The sequence below is a fragment of the Megascapheus bottae genome, chromosome 7 (genome assembly GCF_031878675.1).
Source record: "Megascapheus bottae isolate mThoBot1 chromosome 7, mThoBot2.hap1, whole genome shotgun sequence".
Lineage (NCBI taxonomy): Eukaryota > Metazoa > Chordata > Mammalia > Rodentia > Geomyidae > Megascapheus > Megascapheus bottae.
The window spans coordinates 38,997,518-39,022,840 of record NC_143515.1 but is presented as its reverse complement, the minus strand read 5'-3'; the positions used below and the strand labels follow the sequence as shown (position 1 = coordinate 39,022,840).

At 43.7% G+C, this 25,323-nt stretch overlaps 1 protein-coding gene across 1 annotated transcript in view; it reads right to left on the bottom strand.

Moving 5' to 3' along the window:
* Spred2 (sprouty related EVH1 domain containing 2) overlaps nucleotides 1–25,323 on the bottom strand; it is a 121,962-nt gene that overhangs the window by 95,282 nt on the left and 1,357 nt on the right. The window lies entirely within an intron of this gene.

Genomic DNA, 25,323 nt, shown 5'->3' with positions numbered 1-25,323 from the left:
GATAAGATGGGACATTTCACTAATTATTATTGATTGCATGATGAAATGATTATTTATGGATATACCAGATTAAGAAATAAACTAACCTTGACTTTACCTAGCTTTACCTTCCTTCTTAGCACTGCTACCAGAACACTTAAAGTTACACACATGGCTCATACTGTGTTTCTATTCAATATCACTGGTCTAAAGCCTACGGTTTTTACTAGAAAGTCCACTTATCTCCCTATAGTATAACACAACTCTGATCTCATGCACTATTTATAAAAGAACCAAGCTACTTTGGATTATTTCCTATCTTTTAACAAGCATCTTTTTTTTTTCCTGCCAGGTGTGATGGTACACACTTGTGATCCAGCACCTGGTAGATTAGAGAGAAAGTCTAAGACCACTGAAGAAGAAAGAAGTTAATGAGACGCCATTTGAACAAATAAACCATAATGTGGTGCTGGTAAGCCCATGTTTGCAATTCTTCGCAATTCTATGGCAGCATAGGTAAAAGGATCAAGATAAAAAGGAAGAGGGGGGAGGGGAGGAGACATGAGAGGAGTGGAGGCAAACAAGCCAGCAAGCAGGAGACCCTACCTAATAAGTAACTAAAGCAAAACAGGGCTTGGAGCACCGATTACTAGGAGCATGGCAGGGTGGCTGCCTAGCCAGCAATCGTAAGACCCTGAGTTCAAACTCCAGTTCCATCACTAGTCCTTTTTCTCTCCCCTGATTTAGTCATAAAAAATTTTAATGGACTTTTTTTTTTTTTTTTTTTTTTTTTTGCCAGTCCTGGGCTTGAGCTCAGGGTCTGAGCACTGTCCTTGGACTTTCTCAAGGATAGAGCTCTACCACTTGAGCCTCAGCACCACTTCCAGCTTTTTTCTATGTATGTGGTACCGAGGAATCGAACCCAGGTCTTCATGCATGCTAGGCAAGCACTTTAACCACTAGGCCAAACTCCCGGTCCCTTTTTTCTTTTTTTTAACCAGTCCTGGGGCTTGAACTCAGGGCTTTTTCTGTGTATGTGGTATTTAGGAACTGAAACCCAGGGCTTTGTGCATGCTAGGCAAGCACTCTATCACTATGCCATACTCCCGGGCCCTTCATGGATTTTTTTTTAAACAAGCTAGGTGCCAAAGGATCTGTAGTAGGCTGCCTCTCTCCAGGCCTGCCCACACCAAGCTGGGATGGGTGGCATCTTCCCTGGTGCTGGCACTACCTCTCAGGCAGAATCTCCTCTCTAAAAGCGAACTCCCTGGTACTGGATGGTTTTTAACCTCACTAGGTAAGAGGGTCTAGCTTCTTAAGGCCAGGGGTTCTGTGAAATGGAAGGAGACTATTGCATGTTCATCTCTTTCCGTTAGGATAGGGCTCTGAGTGCAGGGCGCACAGCTCGTTTGTGGAGGGGTTTGGGGGGGGGGGTCCTGGAACACACATGAGAACCTAAGGCTCGGATGGCTCCACTTGTACTATTGTACCTGTTAGCCCTATGGGTCGGTTCTTATGCCCGGCTTTTTCAGCCTTTACGGTAGAATTATCCTGGACTGAAATCATTTGCTTTCTGTGAACTAGGCATACTATTTCATAAAGTCCTCCAGAAACCATTGAGGGGACAGGAGCAGGTTCCTAAAGCAGAGTTAGAGGCACACAGTGGGGGGGGGGAGCGGCGGGCAGCGGTATTTCCTTCCTTCTTCCTTAATATTCCATGATGTCCCCACTGCCAGCAGCAAGGAGGGCGATTCTTGAGTGACAACAGTACTAAGCTGGCATCACTGAACGGTTACATTATAGGCTTTTAAAAAGCATGACAAATGACACTCTTACCTGTGTGCTGGAATGGGCCACCCATGCATAGGGTGTGAGAAGTAACTGGTTTGAAGGGACTTATAAAAGTGAGCAAAGCAGGGGACATGGCTTACTTCCTCACCTTAATTGGCTTCTGTCTTCATGTTAATTGACTTTGAGTTAAGTGCCTTTCATACAAGTGTAGGAAGGCTGACCTTTGGAGCGGCTGGTGACTTGCTGGGGAAATATGTCTTTATGGACTTCATAAAATACAGATTGTGTAAACACATACTCAGGAACTATTAAAAGCTCTGGGGTGGCTGGAGGAAGGCACAAAGGTAGCTTTACAATTTAAGCCCTCAGTCGTTAAGACACATAACAAAAATGAACATGAAGGATCTGATTACAATTTAGGAAGTGGAACTCAGACTTGGGCTTGCAGGCAGACAAATCACCTGAGGATCATTTCAACTGCACTGATTTCCTGGGCCCCACACTCACAGAGGCTCACACGGGAGGTCTGGGTGGGCCTCTGACATCTGTATTTTTAATAAGCCCTCCTGAGCACTGACTGAGTAGGTGGCCAGGACAACACTTTCATTCTCCTTCATTCCTACCAAAGGCCTCCACCTACAGAACACAAGACCCCATCACCCAGAAGTGGAGAGAGATCTTTGGAGAAGGAGCAACCCGCTTCTCCATCCCCGAACCCAGTAAATCGCCCAGGAAGTGAGCAAGCATCATTTTAAAGGGGAGAGATGTCTGCTATACTGGTGATATACAAAAGCTGAGAATGACCCAGTACTTGCAGGAACTTCCCACACCAACAAACAGCCTGATGCCTTTACATCGGCCATGGCCCTAAGCCACTGGAGACCACTGAGAGGAGGCAAGTATCACAATGGCGGAAAAGCTGTGGCCAATGGAAAAGCAGCTCAGTTTTGGGGTCCACGTGTTGGCATGCGAGACCTGCATGCACTTTGGGGACTGGGCTGTGTGTGGCCAGGAGAAGAGAAGGCAGTTTCCTTGTGTGGTTAGAACAATGTCACTGCTGCAGAGCGCACCATGGTTCCATGTAAGCAGAGTGACAACAGAGACAGGTCCCTAAGTCCCTGCAAATATGAGCCAAGGTTCCTTTCTGGGGACATAGCCCCCCTAGCAGAAGCTGAAGGTCATTCTTTGCAGTAGGACATTTCTTGGCTCCCTTAATTTGACAGATTTTTGGGTACTGTTTTCATTCTTGGAAGGGCCGTGTGCTTCCTTATAAATCATGCTAACTCCAAAGTTGAAAGTGGCCCAACATTTTTTTCTTCTTCTTACTGGATACAGATCACCAAATTAAGTCTTAAATATGGTGACTTCAAGTGTTTCTCAAGACTGAAAAGGGCCACATCTACAGTTTATAAATGAGTTTAAATTTTCAACAATCAAGAATGAGTACCGCCAGGCAGCAGTGACTCATCCCTGTAAGCCTAGCTAATCAGGAGGCTGAGACTGAGATCTCATGATCACAGCTCTGATTCTTATCCTTCAATTAACCACCAAAAAGTCAGAAATGTAGGTGCTGCTCAAGCAGCAGAGCACTAGCCTCGAACAAATGGCAGTGAGAGGCCCTAAATTCAACCTCCAGTACCAAAGTGGGATAGGAGGGGGAGAAAATAATGGTACTTGATGGTGTGCTAAAAATCCAAATTACAGGGCCCCGAGTGTGGTCTAGTGGTAGAGTGCTTGCCTAGCATGCACAAAGATATCAGTTCGATTCCTTTAACCACATACACAGAAAAAAGCTACAAGTGATGCTGTGGCTCAAGTGGTCCCTATCACTTGAGCAAAAAGTACTCAAGGACAGTGCCTGGGCCTGAGTTCAAGCCCCAGGACTGGCAAGGGGGGAAATCCAGTTTACACTAACACACTAATGTAAAAATGACTTACAGGAAGTGTCAAGTGTCTTGAAGGCTGGTGCAGTGGGCCAGCATCTTCAAAAGCATCTTCATTCCACTGCAGCACTTACTCATTCATCAGTCTCCAGTGTGCTTGAGGAGAGGGAGGAAGGGCTAACTCGCTGGCTTAGTTTTCACATACATGCTTACACCATTATCTTACATGAGAGAAATAACCTGAGTTAGCCAGGCGGGTATGAAACTTCCCATTCTGTGGCCTCGGTCTCCTGAGTGCTGGGATTACATGCACCCCCCACAACTGGCTAGGAATAAGAATTCCTGCTGCCCTGGAGGAGCATGGGAACTCTGGTTAGGAGGTGCTTACCCAGGGGCCTGTCAGCTGTGACCATGGAGAGGTCTCCATGAAATCTTTCCCAACCTCACCAAGCCCCAAGCTCTATCAGCTTGACTGCAAGGTTGTCTGACAGGATGCTTTTAAGCCTATCTTAGTAAATATACTGAGTAAATTGCAGGGCCCTTGAGGTCATATACAACTCTGGGCAACAATGGCCAAGTTTCAAAGTTCATTGGCCTCAAAGGTCTCTGCAGTGTTTTGAGGGGAGGGAGGAAGAGGACACAGGTTGGAAGGCACAGAGACTTGGCAAGGAACTCAAAATGTGTGAGCAGGGGTGTACACAGGACTCTAAGGAGCACAGGGTATTATTATTATTATTTTTTTTTTTTTGCAGAGAAATTTGACTTCCTATCAAGGCCTTAGCTGACTTTGTTATTAAATGTGTTTTTTGTTTTTAATGTTTTTGGTGCTGATATTGGGGGCTTGAACTCAAGGCCTAGGGACTGTCCCTGAGCTTTTTTGCTCAAGGACAGTGCTCTACCATTTGAACTACAGCTCTACTTCTGACTTTTTTTGCTGGTTAATTGGAGAAATGAGTCTCATGAACTTAGCTGCCTGGGCTGGCTTCAAACCTGCAGATTCTCAGACCTCAACCTCCTGGGTAGCTCAGATTATAGGCATCAGTGTCCAGCTATGTCCTTTAAATGTTCTTTAAAAATTGACAAAATATATGTATTAAAATTTACCATTTTAACCACTTTTAATATGCACACTTTGATGGCATTAAGTACATCCACATTGCCTGCCAAACACTGTCCCCTTTAAGTGGGCCCCTTACATTTTCTGTTACGCCAGTGAAATAAGTTACGGGCTGTGGCCACACTGGCACGCAATGTCCCACTTACATGGGACAAGCTACAATCTTGAAAGCTGGCCTTCACCATAGACATCTGATTTAAGTCAATGTGATTTTCATTTCTAGGTAAAGCATACGATTCTACTTTCCTGGGTCCCATGTAAACTGAGGTTTGTCAAAACCTCAAATTCTACAACTATTCTTGTTTCCTGTAAGGTTACTGTCCCTCTTCCTACAAAAATAAATACATGGGGAAAAAATTAAAACCCTCTAGGTACTCCCTTAACCCACTGACCTCACTGAGGTTGCACCCCTGAGGCATCTGTTATATTACCCAGGAGAATGGCTGAAAAAAATTAATAGGGCTTGGGGCTGGGAGTTTGGCCTAGTGGTAGAGTGCTTGCCTAGCATGCATGAAGACCCGAGTTCAATTCCTCGGTACCACATACATAGAAAAAAGCCGGAAGTGGTGCTGAGGCTCAAGTGGTAGAGCTCTAGCCTTGAGAAAGTCCAAGGACAGTGCTCAGGCCCTGAGCTCAAGCCCAGGACTGGCAAATAATAATAATAATAATAATAATAATAATAACAACAGGGCTTTTCAGTGTCAGCCAAATAATACACAGTTCTAATTCTGGACAGCTGTAGGTGTTTTGTTTTTTAAAAACATACTTTTAGAATTTCTTTTCAATTAAAAAACTTTTTGGATCAATATTTAGATTTGTTTGTTTTCTGGTACTGGGGCTTAAAACTCAAGGCTCAAGGCCTAGGTGTTAACCCTTAAGCTTTTTTTTTTTTTTTTAACTTAAGGCTGGTGCTCTACCAGTTGAGCCATAACTCCACTTCTTTGATTTTTTTTTTAATTGTCTTGATCTCATTTTACATGTAACATCTATTTGGGCTAGCCCTCCCACAGAGGCTATCTAACTTGAAATGAGAAAGTGCAATGTCCTTCCCAGCAGTAAAGCCACTAATGTCATCCTGTAGGTCTAACCAGGACACATTAACAAGAGACAAAACAGCTGCTCTCTGTCAATTACTGTCTAGATTGGATGCAATCCTCTAGGTTTGATTGGGTGTTTCCCCTTCCAAGCCCAGATTGGTTGAAAGCATTTTAAAATTTTGTGGATTTTAAAACTACTAACTCAGAAGGATAGGTAAGATTCTAGTTCAACTAGGCTGAGGATAAAAAAGATTAAGAGCAGAAAAATGAACTGGGCATGGTAGCATATATCTGTTAACCTAGCACTAGGGAGGCTGAAGCAAGAAGAGCATGAAGTTCCAGGCCAGTCTGTGTTACATAGTGAGTTTCAGGCCAGTTTAGGCTCTATAGCAAAACCTGGTCTCAAAAAAACCAAACCGTAAATGATAGGTTTGTTTCCTCCGGCCAGGAGTTTGGCCTAGTGGTAGAGTACTTGCCTAGCACGCACGAAGACCTGGGGTTCAATTCCTCGGTACCACATACTTTGAAAAAAAGTCAGAAGTGGTGCTGTGGCTCAACTGGTAGAGCTCCAGTCTTGAGAAAACACAAGGACAGAGCTCAAGCCCAAGACTGGCAAAAAAAAATTTTTTTAAAGTTTTTTCCTCCTATACCATCTCCAACCAACTCCTATATGCTCTACATATAACTTTGATTTCTTGTTACACTGATAAACTGTCCTTGTTCGGACAGGTTGGGGTGGGGTTGGGGCCTGTTTCAGACTATAGGCCGACCAATACACCCACCACACAGAGGAGTGCAGAGGGAGCCACAGATGGGAACTATTACACAGCCAGATCCTGAGCAAGAGAACTAGGGAAGAGCCAATCAGCAGGGAAAGCATGAAGAACCAAACCAAACCATTTAGGCACACAAGGGACCCTTTATGAGTAAGAGTGCCCAGCTAATGGAGCTTAACTAGGGAAAATAAAGCATGGCCTGGGGGTAGGGGGAGGATACAAGTGGGACTGGACTTTAGAAGCCCAAAAGCATTCTGAAAACAGAAACTTCCTACCTTACACAATCAGTGTCAATCTTGTTATTACCTGCAAAGTCCACACTATAAAACATACTTTAAAAGTAGGATTGGGAAATGGATCAACCCTTAACTATGGCAGAACCAGGAAGGGTGTATGCCTGTGCCCCCAGGCAGCTGCTGGACTGGACTATGGTTTCAGATACAGTGCATCTTCTTGTGGGGTTTTTTATTCCCCTCAAGCCTAGGTTTTTACATGCCCTTGGCCATGGCACTTTCTAGCTATGTGACTCAGTATAGAGAATAATCCTGATTTAGCTGGAGTCACCTTTGGGGCAATGGCCTTATAAAAACAGGAATGTGTTGGGCACACTGGCTCACAACTGTAATTCTAGCTACTCAGGAAGTGGAGATCAGCAAGATGGTAGTTCAAGGCCATCCCAGAGCTGACACCTAATAGTAACAGGAACCAATAAAAAATGGAGCTCAGGGATACATGCCTGTCACTCTACCCACATGAGAAATGTAAATAAAGAGGCCACCGTCCTGGCTGACCTGGGCATAAATGCAAATCCCTATTTGGGAAATAACTAAACAACAACAAAAAGGGCTGGAGGCATGACTCAAGTGGTAGAGTCTGCCTAGCAAGCAAAAGACCCCAAACTCAAACCCCAGCACTGTCAAAACAAAGACACTTAAAAGTGAAATCTAGCTGAGTCCCAGTGGCTCATGCCTGTAATCCTAGCTATGCAGGAGGAGAATTGAGGTTCAAAGCCAACCTGAGCAGGAAAGTCCATGAGACTCAATCTCCAATTAACTACCAGAAAACCGGAAGTAGTGCTGTTGCTGAAGTGTCTGAGTGCTAGCCTTGGGCAAAAACAAAACAAACAAAAACAAAAACAAGGGGCTGGGAGTTTGGCCTAGTGGTAGAGTTCTTGCCTAGCATGCATGAAGACCCGGGTTCAATTCCTCAGTACCACATACATAGAAAAAAGCCGGAAGTGGTGCTGAGGCTCAAGTGGTAGAGCTCTAGCCTTGAGAAAGCCCAAGGACAGTGCTCGGGCTCTGGCAAAAAAGAAAAAAAAAACACCTCAAGGACAGCATCTAAGTCCAAAGTTCAAATCTCAAGATCACCACCAACAGCAAAAAAGGGGAAATGTATGATAAAAAATATTCCTGGGGCCAGGAGTGTGGCCTAGTGGTATAGTGCTTGCCTAGCATGCACAAAGACCCAGGTTCAATTCCTCAGTACCACATGCATAGAAAAAAGCTGGAAGTGGTATTGAGGCTCAAGTGGTAGAGCTCTAGCCTTGAGGATACAGCTCAGACCCTGAGCTCAAGCCCAGGACTGGCAAAAAAAAAAAAAAAATATATATATATATATATATATATATTTCTTGCATAACCTAGTGGTAGAGTGCTCACCTAGCATGCACAAAGCCCTGGGTTGATTCCTGGTTATCACAAACTCAGAAAAAGCTGGAAGTAGTGCTGGGAGAGCTCTAGCCTTGAGCAAAGTGTCCAAGGGAAATGCCCAGGCCCTGAGTTCAAGCCCCAGGACTGGCAAAAAAAAAATTATGTGTATACTATATGTATACATATATATTCTTTATATAACCTTTATATGACCTTTTCATAAAAAGGTCAATTCCTCCCTCCTTAACGCTCTGCTTTAACAACACTTGATGGCTATATGTCCATGGAGTTCTCAAAATAATGGGCCAACTTACCACCCTTCTCATCTTGGCACCCACCTCCCTCCACCCCAGAGGACTTGCATTTTGAAGATTTCTTCCTGTTGTGTATGCCACATGGCCTAGGCAGTTGATATCAAAAGCAAACACAGGAAAGAACAGAAAGGTAAGGGAGATGGAGCTGGGAAGAAGGTGCAAGCAGAGGTAATGTCTCACAGACTTTACTGGTAGTCAGATGCAAAAATGTGAGATCGTCACACGTGGATGTTTCAACTACTTATCTCACTTTTCCTCTATTCCAGGACGGTGGGCTGGAGGCTATGCCTTGCCTCTAAAGAGCCTCCTCTGTCAGACACACAAAAACAGTGTTTGGAATCTCATCCCTGTTCCTCTTATCTAGGGTCTTGAGGCAAGATCAGCAAGATGAATGGTTCAGTGCCAACATGGGTCAGAGATCTGAACTGATCCCATTTCTACCATCTTTTTCCTGTCTCTTAAGGGTTTGACAAGTCAGGTGTAGCAAAAGTCATGAATATTTAACATGGTACTCTAAACAGAACAGGAACCAAAGCAAGAAGATATCTTGCTGGCATAACCCAAACCATCCACTAGCTGGGTGACTCTTCGTTACTGCCTGATTTCCCTCAAAGGAGGGAGCTTAGCTCCTATTTTCCTAGGATCTCTCAAGTTCTAATAAGTGGTGCAGACACTTGCTGGAAAAAAGGTGATACGCCTGTCAATTCACTAGGGTAGTTTCGACCGATGAAGTAACGATACCAAGGCCAAAAAAACCACAAAACCTCACTGGGGTTATTTCAAAGCTGCATGTCTCATCTCCGAAGCAAGCTGGTTAACTTTGTTTGAAGTATCAGGCTCCTTTAACCAGCTTCTAATGAATATAAGGACAAATTCTTCGGAGCACAACTTTTACCATTTTTACCATAGTATGTAATGAGTATTGGCATTCCCAGCTCCAGGCTAGCCTGCATCCTAGTTTAATTTTAACTTCATATTTCATCAGCTCTGTGCTTCAAAGCCTTAAATAGCCATTCTACTTGAAAAGTAGAAGTCTAAACACCTATTTTGTCAGCCCTAAACTCTACTCTGTATTCTCTTGTTTAACCTATGGAATTGACTATTGCTGTCTGTCTTGTCTGTCTGTCACTTTCTCATTCTGTCACCTTCCCAATGTAAACTTGGACATGGAATGTCCCTACCTATGGAGGAAAGTCTGGATACAAGGGGCCCTCTTCCCATCTTGTCTCACCTGCCCCTCCCCTCAAATGCTCCTATCACCTTTCTCCAAGTCATAGGAAACTCACCTCAACCTACCTATTGGAAAGTGAACTCTCCCCAAGCTAGGTTAGTGCAGTATTTAAAAAGAAAAAAGTTCCAGTGGGGTGCCAGTGGCTCATGCCTGTAATCCTAGCTACTCAAGAGGCTGAGATCTGAGGATCAGGGCTCAAAAGCCAGCCTGGGCAATAAAGTCCATGAGACTCTCATCTCCAATTATCCACCAGAAAACTGGAAGTGGCACTGTGGCTCAAGGGGTAGGGCGGTGACCTTGAACTGAAGAGCTCAGGGACAGCACTAGGACCCAGAGTTCAAGCCCCACGACCACCCCCCCAAAAAAAAGTTCTATTTCTTCTTTATATTCTTCTCTCTTAAAAAGGAAAGTTTTCTCTAAGAACAGCAGTCCGTGTTTTTTTTTTTTGCCAGCCCTGGGCTTGAGCTCAGGGCCTGAGCACTGTCCTTGGACTTTCTCAAGGCTAGAGCTCTACCACTTGAGCCTCAGCACCACTTCTGGCTTTTTTCTATGTATGTGGTACCGAGGAATCGAACCCGGGTCTTCATGCATGCTAGGCAAGCACTTTAACCACTAGGCCAAACTCCCGGCCCAAGTCCATGTTTTTTTAAGCATGAAGTTTCATTCCAATAATTGAGTCTATGAGAGTTCTTCAATACTACTTTATTCAACTCCTTTATTTTAGAGTCTGGGGCACACAGACCTTTCTTCTTTGTGACTTGAAGTCCATTCCAGAGATTTTAGTATTGAGAGTAGCCTATCTTGCACTATAAAGTAAATGGGTACTGATAACTGGCTCACGCATGTAATCCAAGCTACTCAAGAAGCTGAGATCTGAGGATGGAGATTCCAAGCCAGCCTGGTTAGACAAAACAGTGACACTTTTTTTTATTATTTATTTTTATTTATTGATAGGTTGATTGATCCATTATAGGGTTTGAACTCTGGGCCTGGGCACTATCCTTGAGCCTCTGTGCTCAAAGCTGGCAATCTACCAATACAGCCACAGCAACACTTCTGTTTTTGAATAGTTAATTGGAGATAAGAATCTCAGGAGGACTTGAGGCCTTGGATGGCTTAAAACTGATCCTCGGATCTCACCTTCCTGAGTACTTAGGATCGATCATAGGCGTGAGCCTTGGGTGCTCAGCTGTGAGACTCTTATCTCTAACTAACCAGCAAAACCCTAGAAACAGAAGAAGTCAAAAGAGAGTGTGAGGTCCTGAGTTCAAGCCAGAAAAGGTTTGGGGGTGGGGGGGATTGTAGTTGTGCATGGTTATAGAACAGGAATTCAGAGGAGGGTAGAGTGGGGAGACAGACATTCACTTTCTAAAGTGTGTTTCCTTTATACTTTTCAGTCCTTGAGTCCGAAAACTGACTCCTAACTTTCTAAGTTTAAAGACGCAAGGGAATAACTCTGGAACAGTACTTTCCTCCCTAGGAACTATACTTGCATTCCACAATGATTATGAGTTGAGAAAAATATACAACACACATCCACTATCCATTTAGCAGTATTCTAATGAAGTTGCCTATTACTGTTCTCTACATGCAGCTAGACATGGAAAGAGAGCAATGCCTGTATATCTGTGTGACAAACACTTGGTGTGCAGATGGGGTCCCAGCCAGCACTGGAGAGTTCTAGACATTCAGGCTGAGGCATCTAAATTGTGTGGTGGAAGGACCCTAATTCTCATTCATGATGCTCCGAAGGAAAGCCTTGACAAGTTAATGAAGACACAATCAGTGGCCCTACTGCATCCACCTCTATGCTTAAATAATATCATGGGCTTTCTAGTTTTAATGCTTTCTTTTGGGTGGGGGGAGTAACGAAGAGGTTCTCTTATTTCAGTTATCTGTTCTATTCTTGGTTCTCCCACAAGTAGAGATCCTTTCCCAATTCATATTCCAATATCTTCCCCATTTCTCCCCAGGAATTATCTCTAAAAAGAGTAGGTACTGACAAGTGATAGATAATTTGCATTTTAACCCTATTCAAATGTGGGTAAATGGTTTAATATGCATGCTAATATTCCATCATTATTCCAATTAAGGAAACTATTAAGGTTAAAGTGTTTAATCAGGAGGATTAGGGAGAACTCCAGACACTTAAAATTAACCTCTAATAGTCTTGACATTCATTTCATTTAAGTGCAATTTGCCAAGCTATAAGCAACTCTCACTTAAGACTTCTGCTTAGGCACGTGGGGATTCCTGATAAGACCTAAAAGCAATTCATTTCCCAACTAGATTGCTGTCTAAAGAATAAACTAAAAAGGATCCTAATTTAAATACAATCAAATCCCCAAGCAGTCAACATTCCACCAGACTTAAACATTATCATCTAGATCCTCAGTAACAACAATGCTATTCCCAACAGAAACAACACAACCACTTCCTCTTTCTCTGACCTTCTCTGTTTAATTACTTCCTGTGATTTCTTCTAGGGTTGCCTGCTTCTCAGGGAGGCAGGCTTTCCATTCATGACTGATTAGACTGGAAGGTGCAGAATGCCAGATATTATACATAGTTTGGGAATTCTGAATATCTAAGTGATGGATTTCTTGAGCCTCTTGGAATTCACCCAGAACTTACTTAAACTGTAAGGAAAGAAAATCTTCTTCTTGCTCACTCCCACCTAAATTCAAGCTGAATCTTAAAAGCTAGATGCCAGGGGTCCGGGAGTTTGGCCTAGTGATAGAGTGCTTGCCTAGCATGCACGAATACCCGGGTTCGATTCCTTGGTACCACATACATAGAAAAAAGCAGGAAGTGGTGCTGAGGCTCAAGTGGTAGAGCTCTAGTCTTGAGAAGGTCCAAGGACAGTGCTCAGACCCTGAGCCCAAGCCCAAGACTGGCAAAAAAAAATAAAAATAAATAAAATTAAAAAAAAGCTAGATGCCCGGGATGACATCTCAGTGTTTGTAAACCACCTTCCTATCCAGCAAGCTTCAACCAGTGAATTACTAAGGCCAAGCACATTTAATCATCTTTCTATGAAGACACAAACTACCATCACAATCCTGGCTAAGTCCATGGGCCAGAAGCCAAATCATTACCAAGGAGTTTGAGTCCGAACCTTCACTTTGCCAGATTTCCCCAGTGCATCCCTACTCAAGTTTCAAGTTTGAGAAGCACCTCTTCAGGATCCTCTTCTCAAACTGCTGGACTGCAAATGTAGGCGCAGGCACTGACCATTTTACTCATCTGTGCTTTCCATTAAGGGTAAGGGGCACATTCCTTCCAAAGTAAATACAGTATCAGTGCTAGCCACATTTCAGTATAGAAACACCATTTTCATGGGCACGGCTCCCTACTACACAGAACCAAAGAGGAATGCAAGGAAGAAATGTCACCTCACACTGGAAAGTGTTCACAGAAGTCTAAATGAGTTCTTATTTCATTTGCTTAGTAAGTGTTCTAAGTCAAGGAATACACATAATCATTTTGCTTTTGGTTTTTTTTTTTTGCCAGTCCTGGCTTGAACTCAGGGCCTGGGTACTGTCCTTGGGCTTTTTCAAGACTAGAGCTCTACCACGTGAGCCATAGCACCACTTCTGGCTTTTTCTATGTATATGGTACGGAGGAATCAAATCTGGGTCTTCATGCATGCTAGGCAAGCACTCTACCATTAGGCCAAACTCCCGGCCCTGCGTAATAATTTTCTACATAAGCAAAGTAAGCCCTATACAATTATGACACAGAGTCCTTTCATAGAATTAATATCGAAAGTCATGAACCTGGATTAAAAAATAACATGGTCCCTGGGCCAGAAACATGGTCTAGTGGTAGAGTGCTTGCCTACCATGCACTAAGATCTGAATTTGATTACGAGGTATCAGATACACAGAAAATGCCGGAAGTTGCGCTGTAGCTCAAGTGGTAAAGTGCTAGCCTTGAAAATGCTCAAAGGCAGTACCTAGGCCGTGAGTTCAAGCACCAGGATTCTCAAATAATAGTAACAACAACAAACCCTAGCTGGGTGAAGATGGCTCACTCCTGTAATCCTAGCTAATCAGGAGGCTGAGATCTGAAGATTCACATTCAGAGTCAGCTGGGTCAGGAAAGTCTTTGAGACTCTTATTTCCAAGTAACCACCAAAAGGCTGAAGGTGAAGGCGTTCCTCAAGTGGTAGAGAACTCATCTTGAGTGGGAAAGCCTGAGTTCAAGCCCTAGTACCAAAAACGAGAGCAATACAAACCCTTCGGTGACTTCAGACAAGATAACCTCCAGGAACTTTTTCCTCACCTGCAATTTGTACACACCTGACTCTCAGCCACATTGCATCATCCATGAAGGTATGCTCAAAACACACAAACTCTCCTGCTCCTCCTACAGCCTACAGGCACACAAACTTTCTCTCTTCTCTTATGCCCTAAAAACAACTTGAAGAGCTTGCTTTTTTTAGGGGTTTCTGGCATTCCCTGCATTAAGTTTTTCCCATCCCAAATGTGGGAAGCCCAAGGCTGTTGGTCTTTCTATTTCTAGCTTGTTCCTTCAAGAGGAAACCTGCAAACGAGAAAACAATTCTAGCAATCAGTCATCAAGGCAATGCTGTATTTATACCCTAGGGTATATGGCAGCATCAAACACTTGAGTTGGTGGTTCCCTCCAGTAACCCTTATTACTCATGATGAGATTTGAGGATCAAGTTTCAAGCCAGGCTGGGCAGAAGTCTGTGTGATGCTCATCTCCAATTAACATGCAAAAAGCCTGGGGTAGAGCTGTGACTCAAGTAGTAGAGCATCAACCTTGAGGGAAAGGCTAAGGGACAGTGAGTGCCCCCGGGGCCTGGAGTTCTAGCTTCAGTACTGGCACACATTAAACGAATAAAATTCAAATTCTATTGTTCTCTAAATCAACACTTATCCCTTAAATTTCCTAGTACACAAGACATGTAAGAATGTACAGTGAAGCCAGATATTGGTGGCACAGGCCTGTAATCCTAGCTAATACAGGAGACTGAGATCTGAGGATTGTGGTTTAAAGCCAGCCCAGGCAGGGAAGTCAGTGAGACTCTTTATCTCCAATTAACCAGCAAAAAGCCAGAAAATGGGGACCAGGAGCATAGTTAGTAGTAGAATGCTCGCCTAGCATAAATGAAGCCCTGGGTTCCATTCCTCAGTACCACATACACAGAAAAGACCAGAAGTGGTGCTGTGGTTCAAGAGGCAGAGTGCTAGCCCGGAGCAAAAAGTGTACAAGGACAGTGCACAAGCTCTGAGTTTAAGCTCCAGGACTGGCAGGGGGGAAAAAAAAAAAAAGAGCCAGAAAGTGGAGCTGTGACTCAAGTGGTAGAATGCCAGTGTTGACTAAAAAAGATGAGGGACAAAGCCCAGGTCCTGAATGCAAGACTCAGTCCTAGCACATGTGCACAGCCATACATACACACGCACACGCCAATGAATAGTGTGGCCTGAAAGCTGGTTTATAAAGCAGGCTCTGGTTTTTCACACACAGATGGAAAAGGAGAAGGAACCATGAAGGCAGAAGTAAGATGTTGGACCATGGTACTTCACCCTGGCAGGCATACCTGCTTTGGAATTTTGTGCTGGAGAAAAAAAAACAGATTTTACTTAACCTTTAAGCAATGGAAAGAGACTGAATAACTATATTAAGACTATTTACATTTATACAGCTGTAAAAGATCTGTAATATGAATAAAATCACAGGGATGTTAAGGATTAAATTAAACTGGTCCAGCACTATATCTGTATTCCCACAAACTTATCCATTTTATTCCTTGGCTTTGGAAATATAACATGGAACACCAGCATGGTGTGCAAGTAGACAAAACATGTCCTAAGCCAACCCCTTAAAGAACTTCAGGCCCAGTCCCACCGCCCCCCTCCAAACATACTGACTTCTCTTTCTGTTTGTTTGTTTTTTTGTTTTTGTTTTCGTTGGGTCATAGGGCTTGAACTCCGGGCCTGGGCTTTTTCACTAAAGGATAGCTCTCTACCACTTTGAGCCACACCACCACTTCTGTTTCTCTAGTGGTTAACTGCAGATAGGAATCTCACACACTTTCCTGCCCCGGCTGGCTTTGCACCGTGAGCTTCAGATCCTGAGTAACCAGGATCATAGGCAAAGCTACCAGTGCCAGGCTAAGCCAACTGACTTCTGAAACTTTTGCAACTGTGGGTAATAAAGATTATGGTAGGCCACTTTCAGGAAAGGGGAAGAAATGGGAAGGCAGTCATGTTTGCTACTACAGGTGAGGATGAACACTGACATTCAAAGGGCAAATAAGTGATACAGAAAGAAGTCAAAAATCTCTAAAACACCAAAAAGCTCAACTAAGATCATCAAGCAAAACAGGGTCCATAATCAGATCTAGGCATTATTGATATTGCACTGCAAACACAAAAAAGCTATTTATTCTAGAGGGATCCTTAGAAAAGCAAAGGGAACAGCAGGACAGGCCGTCTAATCTCTAATTTTCCTCCCACAAGCTCCCCAAGGAACGTGAGTAAATCACTTCCACTCTCCTAGGAGGAGCAAGGTGAGAATCATTTCCTGCCTCAAAAAAAGTAGCTAAGATGATATATATCCTGCTTTGTAAACTGTAAAAAGAATGATACCGAAGCCAGACACTAATGGCTCACCCCCAGTGATCCTAGCTACTTATGAGGCTAAAATCTGAGAATCACTATTCCATTCAAAGCCTGGGCAGGGAAGTTGATGAGACACTCATTTCCAGTTAAACCCAATTAACTGCAATAAAATGTTCTGCCTAGATTATCCCATTGCTAATGTCATAACAGTGTATGCCTCCTCCAGCAGAATGAAACTCCATTCAATAACCCAGACTCTTAGCAGGTACTCTTCATCCAAAAGGACATAGGTGGGGCCCAGCCCACGACCCCATATTTATTCTACCACCATTATAAACATCTTCCCTGTGGCAGTCTTGAAAAGGAAAGCTCAAATTCTCTTTTCGGATACAGGAATCACATGGGTAATTGATGGCTGAAACACGTTCTCACTAGGCAGCCCAACCCAGCGGTAAACTTGCGATCCTCTTGCCCCAGCCTCCCCAGTGTTGCAAATTACAGACAAGCGCCGCACAGGCTCAGCCATTTATTAAATTTTTATATAAAGTGAAACTATTTTTTCAATTAATGAATATATGCTTCAATCAATGCATGTTGTAGGAAGGCTACTATGTCCTCAGCACTGTGCCAGCCCATGAGGACAAAGGTCAGTAAGTTCTTCCCACACCTAGCAGGGCAGAGGGCCCAGCTTCCCTGTACATTTGATAGAGCCAGGGTGGAAGCCAGGGCAAATCAAACAGTGCTTATCTGAACCATCAGCCCTGGGTAGAGCCAAAGCAATGCGAAGAGACAAAGAAATAAGAGGACTACATCATGAAAATGAAAAGACATGGAGTGGAGAACATGGTCTGGTGATAGAATGCTTGCCTAGCATGCACCAAGCCCTGGGTTTGATTCCTCGGCACCACACACACAGAAAACTCGGGAAGTGGTGCTGTGGCTCAAGGGATACAGCATTGAGAAAACCCAAGAATAGTGCTCAGGCCCTGAGTTCAAGGCCCAAGACTGGCAAAAAAAAAAAAATCTGATTACCAAATGAAGAAAAAGAGACAATTTAAAAGAAAAAATCAACCAGTTTACATTTTAAGCCTTTATGAATGGACCATGAGGAATATATCTAAGAACAGACATAAGTAGGTTTTAAAAAAATCATTATTTCAGGGGCCGGGAGTTTGACCTAGTAGTACAGTGCTTGCCTAGCATGCACGAAAACCCAGGTTTGATTCCTCCATACCACATACATTGCAAAAAAAAAAAAAAAATCATTATTTCAGTACACAGAGGAGCCATAATCATACATTTTACAAGTTGTCTGTATTTGTTCTAATCTCTTCAATGCCAAGTACTAACTGTTAGGATAAACAGTATAGGTAAACAGAATTTTTTTTTCTTTTAGCTCTTCTTTTTAAATATTTTTTTTTCTTCAAAAGGTTGTATAAGGGCCAGGAGTCTTGCCTAGTGGTAGGGTGCTTGCTCGGCATGCATGAAGACACGAGTTCAATTCCTCAGTACCACATACATAGAAAAGCCAGTAGTGGAGCTGTGGCTCAAGTGATAGAGCACTAGCCTTGAGGAAAGCCCAAGGACAGTGCTCAAGCCCTGAGTTCAAGGCCCAGGATTGAGGGGAGGGGAAGAGGTTGTCCAAGGGGGTTACAATTTAACAGGTCCATCTAAGTGTACATCGCAGAGATTTGAGGATCGGGGTTTGAAGTTAAGAGATTCTTCATCTCTAATTAACCACCCCCAGGAAAGCTAGAACTAGAGATACGGCACAGGTCGTAGAGTCTTAAGCAAAAAGTCCAAGCCAAAAACTTGAAGCCAGTTCAAGCCTGGTACTCACATTCACACACACAACCTTGAAAGTAGCATAACTAACCATAAACACAATTGATATAGCATGTGTGCAATAGGCCATATATTAGCAAACTATTGAGAAAGGGAAATGAGTTATGAAATAGCTGGAAATAAATCTGGCAAACCCCTATACCAGTCAATACCAAGAACTTTACTACTCCTGGACTCAAGGTGTGTGTGAGATTGTACAACCAACATGCCACCCAGGGCAAGCATGCAGAAAAAGCATTTTTCACCACAGGATACTGTTTGTTTGTATCAGTGAGAAGTAGTCCTTCAGTTTCATGGTGACCAGAAGCCTTACTGGAATGTCTACCTTGACATATTGATGAAAAAGAAACATTTGTAAGAATAAATAAAATTATCAATAGGACTAGGTCTTAAAAAAAAAAAAAAAAAGCAAGTTCGATTTCCTTAAGACAAAATGAGCCAAAACAAATAACCACACAGTAAAACTTCCTGCTCTGCCTCCATTATCATCTTGTTCCACTTCTCAGGATTCTACTGTTAGATTGTGTATTTGTGTTCAGCCAGGAATGTCGGACCTCTGCCAATATTGGAGTTCATCAGCACAGCTGTCTCCAACCTAAAGTGTGAAGACTCCACAAGAACCCCACAGCTACTGCAAATTGTTACTATCATGATTTCTGCAGATTCCCCTGCAGAGTCAGAAACACGAGCCCCATTTCACTGTGCTCAACATCTTCTACTTCTAAGTCAGGCACTGGATGTACTGCATGCCTGCAATTTCAGCTACTCTGGAAGGCTAAGGCAGGAGAACTAGTTAAACCCAAAGAGTTCTGCACCAGCTGAGGGGTGGGGGAAGGACTCTTGTACTTTCCAGTTCCCATTTGACTACAAACTAAGCAGCTGAGAAGTAATCCCATAGAGTGACCCTGAATCTGGCTGGAGAAAAAGCCCAATTTCTACATGGGGAGACCTATGATACAATGTAAAGTGAAAATATCATCAATTTTGACCTGGAGAATAAGAATAAGGCAGAAAAAGTCAAGGAGGACCTCTCAAATGGAATGGTTCAGAGCTGGCTGGAGGAATTAGCAGAACTGAATCCATGGGAGAAGAAAGAATTCAGAATAAAAAGTAAACAGGAAGATGGTGTTATACACCTGTAATCCCAGCACTCAGGGCACAGGAAAGAAGATCAAGGGCTAGAGGGCTGCTGAACTGCAGTGAGTTACAGACCAGTGGGAGCTAAGAGTGAGATCTTGTCTCAAAACAAAAACAAAACAAACCAGATGTTGGTAGTTCACACTAGCTACTCTGGAGACTCAGACTGTGATTCGATGCCAGATGCCAGCCAGTCGGGAAAGGAAAGTCTATGAGACTCGCCTCAGAAAGCCAGAAGTGGCACTGTGGTAAAGCACTCTCCTTGAGCAAAATAAGCTCAGGAACAACATCCAGGCCAAGCTCAAACCACAGGACAGGCGGACAGGCACAGGTGCATAGGTGCGCGCACGCACGCCCGTGCGCTCATACACACGCACAGCCAACAATAAACAAAAGCAGACTGTGGAGGCAAAAGTTTTGATTACTCCTACTATTTCACTTATGTATGTTTTGTAAAGGGAACTAGGAAACACAAAAAGACTTACTATGGTCAAAAAAGAGATAATATGTGCTAATCAATCCCCATGGCAGGGAAAATATCCAGGCTGTCACTCACACACACACCACACACACAGATGAAGCTTAGGCCAGGTCCAGTACCTAACTAGCTATGAGGCCTTGCAGTAAACATCCAATGGAACACATTAGCAGGTGGGGTTTATAAGTTCCTTAAAGATCTTTCCAGGCTAGGAATGTATCTTAATGGTAGAGTGCTTGCCTAGAATGCATGAAGCCTTAGGTTTGATTCCTCAGTACCACATACACAGAAAAAGCCAGAAGTGGTACTGTGGCCCAAATGGTCGAATGCTAGCCTTGAGCAAAAGAAGCTCAGGGACAGTGCCCAGGTCCTGAGTTCAAGCACAAAAAAACTGGCACAAAAAAACCAAGGTCTTTCCAAGATTTTCCCCTCAATACTTTCCAGTAAATAAACCCAGATTCCAGTTCTGCAGTCAACTGCATATTTTTAATATTATTAAAGGATTCTATGTAAGGACAACAGAAACATACTCTTTTTTTTTTAAAGCTAATTCAAAGAAATGAAATCAATACATCTTGCATGTGGGTTAATATTCTGTAGTTGTAACTTACATTACTATAGTTGTGATACCGTAGTGATAGGCAATTCGGAACTCCCTTACTTCTAGAATCTTGGGGCGAATCACAGCATTTTCAACCCTAAATGTATCTAACTTCACTTTAATGCAATATACACTCATGCCTCCCAGCATTTTCAGGGAAGAGAAGTGAAGTCAGAAAAATCATGGCAATGACAGATCGTTACCAATTCAGATGAATTATGGACCAACAGCATGACTGGCGGAAATGATGTGAGCTCTGAACTCAGAATGACTAAGACTGGGGGCTAGGGCCAGCAGCTTGAGGTAGAGAGCGTGACTAAAACTGAGGCCTTCCTGATTCCTGAGTTCACTGAGATTGTCTGCCCCCTGCTCCCACTCCCATCAGTGGTTAGTTAGGAACACAAAGCTCTTCCTAATAAGAGTATACAATTTCGGAAGTGGGGCAGGGCAGTAGCCTTGAGCTGAAGAGCTCAGGGACAGCACCCAGGCCCAGAGTTCAAGTCCCACAACCGACAAATAAATATGCAAAGAAGTAAATAAATAACTGAGTACACACACACACACACACACACACACACACACCCTGCTATCTTGGGCAAGAAGCTTTAGGCTTCCCCATCAGTTAAATGGGGCAACAACTCCTTCATAGGGCTAGGAGTTTGGCCTAGTGTTAGAGTGCTTGCCTAGCATGAACAAAGACCTGGGTTCGATTCCTCAGTACCACATACATAGAAAAAGCTAGAAGTGGTGTTTGTGGCTCAAGTGGCAGAGCTCTAGCCTTGAGAAAGCCCAAGGACAGTGCTCAGGCCAAGTTTAAGCCCCACAACTGGCCAAAAAAAAAAAAAAAAAAAAAAAAAAAAAATTAACAAGCTGAGCTACCTGTCTCAGTGCCACATAGAAAACCTACTGTAAGTTTTTTTTATAAAAGAACTACCCTCATTCAAACAGCTCTACTAAAATAGACAAGATTGATTTCCATTCTATTCAATGACACAAAACCACTGTGAGATCTGTAAGTAACTTGCCTTAGATTTTTAGCAAGCTTTGTTTATGGCTTAGTAATTTATCTAGCCCAGGGATTCTGCTCTCTGACTGACTAGTTATGAAGGACGTTTCCCCCCCCAGATATGTTCAGGCTGAATGGTAAAAAGACATCAGGGAATTAGTCTTAATTTTGCAAAGTATGAAAATGGTACTGTGGTTTCACAGACTAGTTCTCTCATCTTTTGATAAGTAAGCACAAACTTGTCAGTATAAAATCTCAATGCTTATAAAGTTTTTGAAGTGGCTCTGCAAAAATATTTAACTTTTTTTTTTTTTTTTGTAACTGAGAATCTTCCAGCAGTAGGGAATAATATGACTGACAGTGAAGCTGCAGAGCCATTCCTGGCAAGAAATGGGTAACAGAGAAGAATTCATGAGAAGAACAAAATAGAAAGCTGAATGGCAGCCCCACACCAGAGGATCCTGCTTTAAATCAGCCCACTTAGACCAGGAGTTTGGCCTAGTGGTAGAGTGCTTGCCTAGCATGCACGAAGACCCAGGTTCGATTCCTTGGTACCACATACACAGAAAAGCCAGAAGTGGTGCTGAGGCTCAAGTGGTAGAGCACTAGCTTTGAGAAAGCCCAAGGACAGTGCTCAGGCCCTGAGTTCAAGGCCCAGGGCTGACAAAAACAAAAACAAAAAAAACCCTAACCATTTGTAGTCATGTATGATCATATACTTTTTTTCTTTTTAATTTAGATTTCATTGTAAAGGTGATGTACAGAGGAGTTGTTACTTGAGTCAGGTATGAATACATTTCTTTTTGAACAGTGTCACCCCCTCCCACATTTTCTCCCAGTCTTTCCCCGTCTGATCTAATGCTTTAAAGAATACAGACAAAATCTGTATTACTTCAAAAAGCTTTCCCCAGGGCCAGGAGATTGGCCTAGTGGTAGAGTGCTTACCTAGCATGCAATGAGGACCCGGGTTCAATTCCTCGGTACCACATACATAGAAAAAAAAGCCAGAAGTGGTGGTGAGGCTCAAGTGGTAGAGCTCTAGCCTTGAGAAAGTCCAAAGACAGTGCTCAGGCCCTGAGCTCAAGCCCAGGACTGGCCAAAAAAAAGAAAGCTTTCCCCATTCCTATATAAAAAGACTACTTTCAGCTGGGCACCAGTGGCTCATGTCTGTTATCCCAGCTACTCAGGAGGCTGACATCTGAAGATGGCGGTTTAAAGCCAGTAAGGCCAAGAAAGTCCATGAAACTCGTTTCCAATTAACCACAAGAAAATCCTAAGTGGTGCTGCGGCTCAAAGTGGTAGAATGCTAGCCTTGAGCAAAAGAGCTCAGAGGTAGTGCCCAATTCCCGAATTCAATCTCATAACTGACAAAAACAAAAAACATTACTTTCAATAATTTGTTGGTGCTTTTTGTGTAGGTGTGTGCACATAAGTAGAAACTCAAGGTCTGGTGCATGATAGGCAAATACTCTACTGCTGAGCTACATCCTCAAGCCAACTTCTTAAATTTTTAAAGAAAATCGGCAGAAATGTAAATCTGAAGATGCATTTCTGTCTGGAATGAGATCAAAGGAGAATAGCCAATGCATTTTCTATTTGGAAGCTATCTCTTGGGAAAACCATCAACAAAAGCAGGCTGGCTTTCTGAATTACCATCTATGTAGGAGTATTAAACTCACACAAAGAAAGAGCATTAGAAGACAAAATATTCTTAGTTTTAATTAAGCACTATTTTTTTTGCCAGTTTCAGAATTCTGGTTTACTACACTGACATTAAAACATCTTGTTTAAATCTATTTTTATAATATCTTTAATTATATTGTAGACTACCAAGGAATCTATTTTAAGGGCTAAGGAAATAGCTCAGTAATACAGTACTTGTCTAGCATGCTCAGGATTCTAGACTCCATCTTCTAGCACCAAGTATAACAAAAGCAAACTAATGGACACACTTTTTTCTCCCTAAGGCACTAAAATGTGTTACCTTTCTCTGTCTCCAGTCAGATATCACCAATTCTATTCGCAAGTACACATCCTGCCCATTTCCAAAAAATATGGAATCTCAAATATAAACCATCAGTAAAGAAACGAGATTGGAGCTCATATCTAAAAGGAATTCAAAAAAGAAATGTACTCAATTCCTGACTTGTGTAACTGCAACCCTCCTGTATATCACCTTTACAATACAAAATAAATAAAGGTGTAATCAATCTAGCAAAATGTTAATATGGCTGCCACTATGAAGCAATGATTTAAACTCTAAGCTTCCAGATAGTACAGCCAAAAAGACAAAAAGGAAAACAAAGCAGTCATGGTAAGCTCTGTTACTTGGAAAGAAAATACCTTACTGGCACTAACATTTAAAATAAAAATTTCAGATGGGTCATTACATAAAGCTGAAAATACAATGGAGAGTGACTACAACAGCAGTTCAATATCCATGTGGCTGTTCCCTTCCGGAACATTTCCTGTCCCAGGCCAAAGTCATCTCATTACAAGCAACTCCCAGAAGGCCATTTCTGCAAGCCCCAAGATTTGAGATTTTTCTAAGAGAAGCTGGAACCTATCCTCCAATATCTTGTCTCAAAAAGGTTTCTGACAGCAGTGGAGGCTGAACTTGCTCTGAAAGCTTGGAAATGGAAATATTTGTTTACTGCTAGCCACGTCTAAAGTCCTTTTTTTTTTTTGATAGCTAATGGAGTAGGATGCAAAACCAATGTGATGCTGTTTAAAAAAAAAAAACAAAACAAAACTAGGCCAGGCCTGCACTACCAAGCCAGAAGCCAAGCAACCTAATGGAATCAAACCTTTCCAAGAACTCCCAAGGACACTGACAGCGTGGAGGGGGTCCCTCACTATTCACATGCAAGTACAAGAAGGACCCAGAAAAATACCTGCTAGCCAAGTTCAAAGAGAGGCAAGTCCTGGCAGTATACCTTTCCTCTTCATATTTCAGAAACAACAGTACAACTCCCCCCCCCACTTCCCTATTTCACCCTAGGTGAGGCAAAATGTCCAAAGTGAAAAGACCACCAGCTACGGCGCAGCCACCCCGACTGGCACAGGTGTGGGGGTGGGAGTGGAGGGAGCCCCCTCTCCCTGGGGCGGGGGCGAGTCTGGAAGATCAGGGTTGTTAGAGCCAGCTAACCTCCCTGAGGACCCACAGGAAGGAAATTCCCTTCTCAGAACACGAGCACCCCGCTCACCGCCCCCCCGCGCTCCCACCCAGCCCCGCCAAAGGATGAAAGGACATTCAAGAACGACGGAGACCTCTTCGGGAAGAACTCGGGAGTCACCTGCTGCCAGGGAAGCTCGGCCAGCCGCCCTGTCGTCCGGCCCTGACTCACTTCCCCTCCCTGAGCTCCACAGCCCCAAAGCTCGAACCGCAGCGGGGAGGGACCCCCCATACAAAAGGCCCAGAGCTCCCAGCACCAGCTCCACGCAACCCCCCACCCCACCCCGCTCCGCAGCCCAGCCGCCCGCCAGCCCGGCCGGCTCTCCGCGCCCGAGCCGGCGCCACCGCTACCTTCGCTAATGGCAGCACTGAATGAACAGGAGCCCAGGCAGGCTCCGGATTTATGAATGTGCAGGGGGAGGAGGGAGATCATGTGACAAGAAAGGAGGAGAAGGTCTTATTCACAAAAACAATAATAATAATAATAAGAGTGGCCGGCGGCGGGGACGAGCCACGGCGCTGCGGCCCGTGTCCGCGCGGACCCCGGGGCTCCGAGCCGCGGCGGCGGCGGCGGCGCCCGCCCCCCGGCCCCGCCCCCGTCACGCTCCCCCCCCCCCCGGGAACGCCTCCGGCGGGGTTAAAAAAATAAATAAATAAATAAAACCCCAGCCCGCGCCCGCCGCCCGCGGGAGGGAGGGAAGCTGC